The sequence below is a fragment of the Maylandia zebra genome, linkage group LG4 (genome assembly GCF_041146795.1).
Source record: "Maylandia zebra isolate NMK-2024a linkage group LG4, Mzebra_GT3a, whole genome shotgun sequence".
Lineage (NCBI taxonomy): Eukaryota > Metazoa > Chordata > Actinopteri > Cichliformes > Cichlidae > Maylandia > Maylandia zebra.
Window position 1 is genome coordinate 17,543,675 of NC_135170.1, and position 9,776 is coordinate 17,553,450.

Genomic DNA, 9,776 nt, shown 5'->3' on the forward strand with positions numbered 1-9,776 from the left:
CTTCAGTTAAGATGAGCATAGTACGTGATTTGACTGAAGACTTCAACAATCTTGAGACAAATATGTTTTAATGCACTTCTATGTAGAAAACAACTACAAACATTCATTAATCCAGACATGACTGGAACATCTGTGTGGCTGGTTGATTTGTGTTCTCTTTACGGTAGCAACTACTTGTTGATAATCGAATTTAAAATAGGGGATCAGAAGAAAAAAAGGATGAACACTATATCCTTTCTGTGGGGAGGAGTTAATGCAAAACTTGGATGGTTTTAAAGAATACTCTTGTGACTGAAGTGTGAATGACAGGAGTGAACTCACAGTTTAACATAATGGACATATCGGCCAGACTGCTGATTATCTTACTGTTCTGGGGAGGTATAGTTTCAGTCATTTTGAGCTGAATTTCTTTTAATGATTTTCCAACTCACAGCAGGTGACAATGTTCTTGTTTGTTTTGACAGGTGTTGATGGTCAGACTCTGACAGAATCTGAACCAGTCATTAAAAGGCCTGGAGAGTCCCACAGACTGACCTGCACAGCCTCTGGATTCACATTTAGCAGCTATGATATGCACTGGGTCAGACAGACTCCTGGGAAAGTACTGGAATGGGTTGCCGAAGTTAGTACTGGTAGTAGCAAATACTACTCTCAGTCAGTCCAAGGCCGGTTTAGCATCTCCAGAGACAACAGCAGAAAGCAGGTGTATCTGCAGATGAACAGCCTGAAGACTGAAGACTCTGCTGTTTATTATTGTGCTCGAGAGTCACAGTGATACAAGAGGAAGAAACACTATACAAAACTCAGAAAACCAAAAATGAATAAATAAAAAAAGCTAAATTTTATTCTTCAATTCACATTTACAAACTGAAGTTCCTTGAACAGTACAAAATCCAATAGTCTTTATCCTGTTTACATGTATCTGTTAATCAATGTTTGGTATAGTAGAGAAAATTATGTATTTTAGTTTTTCTCATTTTCAGAACTTTTGTAAATATTAATACACAGTAATTTCTTCATCCCAACTTTTAGTTAGTGTAAAAATGAGATATTCAAGAAGATTCAACATTGTAGACTGTTGCTGCGTGAGTTATCTACTGAGGGATGTATTTGTGTTACATCGTCTCCTTTTATAACCTGTAGAGTGACAAATTTCCAAAGACAAGAAGCGAGAGCAGCTAAATTGGGTCTTAATGGTCCTGCAAACTGTGTAACTCAAAAAACTTTCAGACCGTGGTTTAAAACTCACACATGATTCAGAAAAATAAACTGCATGTGGCATAAACGCTAATCACACTTGGCAATCTTTCTTCTGTAAAAAACTTCACATCAGATTTAGAGAAGAATTTATCAGATCAGATATTAGATCAGATGTTGACAGTGGCTGCTAGAATTACACTAAGAAAAGAGCAACAGTGAATAATTCATATGCTTTACACAGATGCTTAAAATATAGTAAACAAAAAAAAAGCATTAAAAGTTGTTATTATTAGATAAATACAGGCCAATCCACATCCACAGCGCTGGGATCAGCAGCTTATGTGATACCAAAAATGCAAAATGTTAGCTTTTACAACTGGTTGCATTTTAATCTATTATTACAAGATTTGAGAACTAAAATATTTGGAAAATTGATAAGAAAATATGGATGTGGTGCACATGCAAACTGATATGAGAAATTTAAATCTGCACTTTGTTTCTCTTACTGGCATAACCACACCTCACACCTGCTGTTTGTGATGCTCCGTTGCTCTTTGCATTCTTTCACTTCTGTGTTTTGGTACTTTTTTGAGACCTGGTTGTTACTCAATGCTTCCGCTTGCTGCTTGCCCTGATCACTCTGCCTTATCATGCATAACAACTGTGCAACAGACTTCCTGCCCTATTTTCGCCTTGCTGAACAACACTAAACAATGTAAAAGTACAACTCTAACATAACTTAATGACAACTGAAATTGAAGAGTTCTGCATTTACCAGAATCTGAAGGTATGTATAACTTAGATAAGATTAATGTTTTTCCTTGTTGTGTTCACACATGATATTTAGAATGAGTTATGTAAATCAAACTAATCTCTTCTTTATTTCAGTGCCATGGATTGTGTCGCCAAACATCACATTGTACCCAGTTTCGGACTGGGAATTTGGAATCTCACCAGTAAGGCTCATCTGCTAAATGGCTTTTTTTCCAGACGAACTGGCTTTGGAGTGGTTTTAGGACAAATCACCACTGAGTCAAAACAAGAAGCCAAGCAGAACGAAGCTACAAAGTGAAGGGACAGAGCAGAAAACCTTCAGCCTGAGCAGCAAACTCTCAGTGTGGGGACAAGGATCAACTTTTACCTGCAAAGCTAATCACAATTATACTGAATATAAGAAGACAATAAGCATTTGTCACAGTGAGTATGTACAGCTACTGTCTCAAAGCCCATATTCAACATGCACATTTGCAGGAATATCTTGAACAAATTAAGAACAGTCTTAAGATAAAGTTTATTAATTAGCATGTTTTTCTTTAATTCCACAGAAATTCACCTTTCATTCATGTGGAGATTCCCAAGTTTAAGACTTAAGCGTCAGACTCTAATGTGCAAGGAACATGTTGGGTCCACACTAATTTTGATGCCATGATCTCCTGGCTGATTAATGGAGCGCCACAAACAGCTAATAAGAGTAAAACACAACTCTTATTATAAGTTAAAAAAAAATTTTGAGTTGGCGGAAGCAAGTAAAGCATTTAACATGCAGAGGAGAGCAAACGTGTGTCACATCTGCTGAGAAGACTATAAATATTGTCGGGTCCACACTCATTTTGATGCCATGATTTCCTGGCTGATTAATGGAGCGCCACGAATGAAAAAAATGTGCAGAGAGTAAAACACAACTGGAAGCAAGTAAAGCATTTAACATGCAGAGGAGAGCAAACTCTACCATCTATATTTTTGGTAAAAGCTACTCTTGCTTCCCTTTATGGTTTCTGTTAAATAGATTAATTCATGCCCTGATTTGTCTCACTTTAGTGGAGCTTCTTCTGGTCAAAAGTAAGGAGTCAAGATCACAGACACTCTTATGCTCTGGATGGGTCTTCAATGATCATATTAGATGGTTTAACGAGTCTCAGCAAAGATCAACAACCACTGATATCAGCATGAGTGTAGATGGACATGCTGGAGTGACCAGCCAACTTATAATTGATCACTCTGAGTGGGAAACAGGAAAGATCTTTTCTTGCACAGTATCTGACAGATCTCTGAATAAAAATATCACAAGAAATGTCAGTCTCTGTACAGGTAAAGTGAAAACACTATTATTGTGATACACATTAAGAATTGTTTTGTTTTTTTGTTTTTTTTTTAGTACCTCCATCATCCTCACAGCTAGTTGGGGTTCATGTTCAGGGACCATCATCACTGTAGCAGCCTGAGAACAAAGGACCCGTGACTGTTATCTGTCTTCTGGTTGCCCCTAGTCTTAAAGATTTCTCCATCACCTGGAAATCAGCTGGCAACAAAATTCCTGACTGTTATGTCCTAACTAATCCTGCAGTGAGTTACAACAATGGGACAGAGACTCAACAGAGCTTCCTTAATGTGTCAGCAGAAAATTGGGATGCAGATAAACAAGGGTTTTGTGAAGGAAAACATCCATGTTCCAATCAGGGCAATGAAGACCATATAAGCAAAACCAGAGGTAATGTTAGAAAGGTAACAAATATATTACAGCTCTTTCTAAACTTCATGTTCCTCTGGTTGTGACTATATTTTTATGGTTCTGTCCCTTTAGTGTTTTTCAAGACCTTTGTGTGCCAACAGTGAAGACAATGCAACCAACTGCCTCTGAAGTTTCAGTGTCTGACATCCTAACGCTTATTTGCCTAGTGTCTGGAGTTTTCCCTGCAAACATCATAGTGCACTGGGAAGAAGATGGCCAGACTCTCCCATCCATGCATGACGTTAACAGTCCTCAATGGAAATACTCAGGGAGCAGCTCTTACTCTGTGAGCAGCAGACTAAACATATTCAAAACTGAAGACAAAAGGTCTACGTATTCCTGTGTTGTCACACATGAGTCATCTGAAGCACTTGTTGAAGCCACCATAACTGATGTGTTTGGTGAGCTGCTGTTTAGCATTTAACATTAATTTTTTATTTCCATTATATTAATTTTAACAAAACTGATTAAAATGATTAACTGATTACTAAAACTGTAATGCACATCTTTCCAGCCTCAGTGATCTACAGCCAACCATCTGCCTACTTGCTTCAGGGCTCTAATGAACTTGTGTGCCTGGTTTTTGGCTTCAGTTCTGTATCCATTAACATCACTGGGTTTCCAAATGGACACACAGAACTGCTGAACTACAACACTAGTGACTCCAAAGATGCCCAGATGGAAAGTTCAGTGTCCAGAGCCACCTTGACCTGTCCCAAGTAAAAGAAGTGTGATTTATTTGATGATATTGAGCATGCTGATATGAGCTGAGGAAAGCTGGAATGCGGTTTTCACCCTCATTGGTTTTTTCATCATCATCACCTTATATGGTATCATAGCTACATTGATTAAGATAAGCGCCTGTCATTTGATTGTTTAAAAGTAAGATTCCAGTCCAATTTTTAAATTATACTGGCCATTTTTACTATAATAATAATAATAATAATAATAATAAACACCATGTTTATCCTTCAGAAAATTGCTTCGTGCTCCAAGATATTGTAATTCTCAGATTTTCCACAAGAGTGAGACAAAGCTCCATGTGCAGAAGCAGCAATATAGTTTCCACCTCTAAGTAAAAAAAAACTACTAATGTTGTGATTTTAAGATGCCGATAAATGTGTTGGTATGCCAGTGGTGTTATGAAGAGGTGCAGTCATTTGAAAGCACAAAGACTGTTGTTGTAACTCTTCTTCTTTGCAAACATATGTAGTGTCCTTGTAAATCTGTACACTCCCTGTCTTTGAATGAATTGCATTTGTGTACTTTGGGGGTTTAGAGGAATTCACAACTGGCAGGGAGAGCACTAAACACACTAAAGCTTACTATTGGCAACCTCTGAAGTGATCTGTTGCACTTTCAGACTATCCCATATTTTCACGTTAACAAAAACACATTTATTAACATCGGAAATACTAGTATTTAATACACTACCAGGACACACCTTCTCATTTAATGCTTTTTCTTTATTTTCATGACTATTCACATTGTAGATTCTCACTGAAGGCATCATAACTATGAATGAACACATATGAATGACCTGACGTCCTGCCTCGTCCTTGCCGTAGCATTTGTGCTGTACCTCATCGATTGCTTTTTTGCTTCCCCCTGAGTTCCTGTGCTGCTCACTATTTCACCATGTACCAGGACACACTGATTGATGGTGAGTTAATGATACTTTTATCTGTCTATCATTTTATCTGTCTCACTTGTTTCTCTCTGTTTTCATCTCCTCAGTTAGATGTCGCCTTTCTCACAGTCGGGGCTGAAAGCCGACAGCTTGCTGATTCTGATCTGTCGGCGGGTCCGCGCTTTGTGTTCAACAATATTGACCGAACCAGCACTCTGACTTTTACTGTTTACTGTTTTGCTTCCATCTCTCTCTCTCTCTCTCTCTCTCTCTCTCTCTCTCTCTCTCTCTCTGTGTGTGTACTTCAAGAACAGTTTCCCTTTCTTCATTACTGAACAAATTTAAACTTTTTAAAATTATTCAAAATGCAAAACGCTTAGCCGTGTCTCTAATAAAACCACTGTAACGTCAGAGGTAATGTTCATATGTTGATTAATGGTTTTCTTTCGTTTTTGATGTACTGCAGAATATTTTTATAAAATCCCAGGCCAGGAAAATCACCTTCATGTTTTTCTGTGTTTTATTCTCAGCTACTTTGACACAAAGGCATCTGCTGTGACCTCACACCTGTGATAAAGTCTTGCGTGTGTCAGCTTCCTTTTTATTGATACAAAAATATGTAAATGTACTGATCTGAATTATATTTCTGACTGTCAAAATTTCCCAGAATTAAATCGAATCGTGGCTCGAAGCGATTCGGGACCTTGTGAATCGGAATTGAATCGATTCTAGAAATCAGTGACGATACCCAGCCCTAATTATAATCCTAAAAGAAACGTGTGACTTATGAAGATTCACACCTCTAATCAATAGCATGATTTGTGTCCTTGTGGGGCTGAACTCGTTCTTGTATTATTTTTGTTTTGCAGTCAGCAGATGGTCCAGACCTCACTTACACTCCTGTGGCTCTGCTGACAGTTGTCACGGATGACACTACTGATTCGGCCCTCTTCAGTCCCGAAAGCATCTGCATCGTCGTTGAGGATGAAATACTTGTGAATGGTCCCACAAATCTGGCTGAGTCATTTCTCCTGCTCTTTGGGTACATCTATGCACTAGACCTACAATACCCAAAGAGACTTGAGCTTACATTCACATTTATCCAGAAGGTTGTGATGTGCCTTGAGGACAACAAACCACTGAAAGGGCGTCTACTGATGCTGAAGAATGATTTGTTCAATGAGTGAATCACTCACAATGGACTACTTGTTGAGCTGAGTATTGAGGAAGCTTTTTTGTTTGTTTGTTTTTCCTAATCATTTGCCTCTTCTACCTCACATTTAAGATGAATGACTGTTCAGTTCACTATTCATGTTTAATGTTCTGTTGCCTAATACGTAAATGCACTGCCTTGATGTTTGTTCCCTATAAGTACAGCAGTGGAAACCAGTACTGTTTTTTTTTTTTTTATGTATTTTTAAAAAAGAAAGTGAGCTGCAGCTGTCAAGGTACAGTAAGTGTTAAATGCCTCAATGTTCTAATAGCTGCAATTGCTGTTAATACTGAAAATGTTATTGAATTTTAGAATTGAGATGGAGACCCTTGGAGTCTTTTTCTCTTGTTTTATTTATGAAGCACTTTTTTATGAGTGAGCTCTGTTGTTTGTGCCTTTTTAAAAGCACATTGTGTTTAATAAAAAGTTGTTAAATTGTTAGTGTTGTTACTTTCATGTTTTCTAACACTTTTAGCTGATTATAATTTACTGGGCAAACAGTTTAGAATTATTTGTAAGTGTATTTCCCACAGTATTTTAAAAATATTGAAGATTAAGTGTTATTTATTTATTTATTATTATTTATAATATATATATATATATATATATATATATATATATATATATATATAATATAATATATATATTATTATTTATTATTATTTATTATTATTTATAAGTTAGAAAATATGAAAAAGTTTGAGTTTATTTCCCACATCGTATGAGTTGCAATATGTAAAATATTTTAAGTGTATTTCCCACCTTAATTAAGTTGAAAAATATTGAACATTTTGAGTTTATTACTCCCTAATTATAAGTTGAGGAATATCAACATTTATGAGTTAACATTGAGGTAATTTAAGGCAACTGCAACTATAATTTTTATTTTAGTTAAACTTAAAACTTTTAAAAACATCACTAAAAAATTGTTGTGTAATCTGTTACACAACAATTTTTGAGTTCTGTGAACTTATTAGGTTTTACAGTGCAGAGACAACAGCAACAGCATGGTGCATCTGAGACTTTCCAGCCTAAAGCCAGAGGACTCTGCTGCGTATTACTGTGCTAGAAAGCCACAGTAACACAACCCTTCACTAGAGCTGAACAAAAACCCCTCACTGAACAGTTCTAACATGAAACCACCAGAGGAGGAGCTCTCAGACCACTGATGATTTCAGATCAGCATAATAAGTCAATACATAACATTGAAACATAATCTCGAAACAAAGGTGATTATTAATTCCAGTTCTCATAAACATTATTTCTCACAGACGAAGGTTACTTTTCTTAATCCCTCTTCTTTTCTTCAACAACCAAAAACATATTCTGGTATACATAACCCTCAAAATAAACCACATTGCTGTGTTTCTTCGAAAGCATAAAAAATATGAAAGTGTTGCATAGTTTAGTAGTTACAAGTTCATGAGTCCATGTTTACAAACAAAGCAAAATAATGCAATTTAATGCTTTTTTTTATTTAAAAAAAAAAGGAAATGAAAAATATTTCAGTCAACTATTTTAGAGGCCCAAGGACTTTGCAACCTGGTCTTCTATTGTGTGCCTTTCTCTTGTTCTGTCTATATTTCTGCTGTTTGTATATATCTCTCATGTTTTTTATTTATTTCTGCTATCTTACTATTTATATTTTATACCTGCATAGTTGGTGTGGAGCACAATTTTGTTGTGCATGTACAATGACAATAAAGGACTGTTATATTCTTTTCTGTAGCTCTTCGTTTTATACTGATTTGATATTCAGCATTTGACACCCAGCCTCTATTTCAGGCTTTAATTTATTTGTGCTTTTTATCCAATTTAATTTATTGCTTTACAGTACAACTGTACATCCCTCATGAGTTATGGATAAAGATATAATTTTCCCTTTTTTGCAAGTTGCCATTCTTCTAAGGGATAAAACCTAGAGTTTTAAATCTAAAACACATTGAAGTGTGCAAAAAATTACTCATACTCTATATGCATTCAAACAGTAAAGACTGAACAACACTGCAGAAAATAAAACACCTCAACCAATCACATAAATGTACAGGTTAAATTTGCCATGTGAAACAAATGAAATCAACTTTTTTCACCCAAATTTAAATTTTAATGTTGATTCAGATGGTTTTTTTTTTATCTTTAAATCTTAAGTATGTAATACATATGTAGCATATATATCCTTAAGACTTCACAAGTAATGCTAGCAATCTGTATGCTTACCATTTATTCCACTTCATGTGTATTATTCACAACAAAGCCAAATAAAAATGTAAATTAACTTTCTCTTTCATTACTACTCCTGTTGTTTTAATTTTAATGAACCCTAATAAAATACACATTTTGTCGTTACACTACACATATGATAAACCAGCTATATTAAACATCATTAACTACTAAAAGCTACAATTAAACTAAAGAATAACTATCTTTTTGAGCCCCTCCCTTCTCTGATATCATGATGCAAATCTTCATCCCGTGCTGGTCTTTTATCAGAATCAGAATCAGAATACTTTATTGATCCCTGGGGGAAATTATTTTTTGTTACAGTGCTCCATTATAAACCAACATTAAGACAAGACAGACAATACACTAACTAAGAATAGTACAATATATACATATATATACATACATACATAAGTCACTCATAAATAAATAGCTGGAAAAGAAACATGTGTAGTTGTAGCAGCAAACAGTGTGTTAAGTGGATGCGTTGTACAGGGAGATGGCCACAGGCAGGAAAGATTTCCTGTGTCGTTCAGTGGTGCTTTTCGGTAATCTCAGTCTCTCACTGAACGAGCTCCTGTGACTGACCAACATGTCATGGAGTGGGTGGGAGGTGTTATCCAACATTGTCTTTATCTTGTACAGCATCCGCCTCTCCGACACCACCTTGAGGGAGTCCAGCTCCATCCCCACAACATTGCTGGCCTTACGGATCAGTTTATTAAGTCTGTTGGCATCTGCGACCCTCAGCCTGCTCCCCCAGCATGCAACAGCATAGAGGATCGCACTGGCCACAACAGACTCATAGAAAATCCTCAGCATTTTCTGGCAGATGTTGAAGGACCTCAGTCGCCTCAAAAAATAGAGACGACTCTGGCCCTTCCTGTAAAGTGCTGTGGTGTTTTTAGCCCAGTCCAGTTTATTGTCAATGTGTACTCCAAGGTATTTATAGTCCTCCACAATGTCAACACTGACCCCCTGGATTGAAACAGGGGTCAAGTGTT

The 9,776-nt window shown here is 36.4% G+C and overlaps 1 pseudogene across 1 annotated transcript; it reads left to right on the top strand.

Moving 5' to 3' along the window:
- Positions 1–332: 332 nt before the first annotated feature.
- On the top strand, positions 333–4,577 carry LOC106676316 (uncharacterized; annotated as a pseudogene). The gene is made up of 4 exons (XR_013098450.1): positions 333–378; positions 465–654; positions 3,782–4,110; positions 4,224–4,577. The product of XR_013098450.1 is annotated as an uncharacterized LOC106676316 (transcript).
- Positions 4,578–9,776: the final 5,199 nt, after the last annotated feature.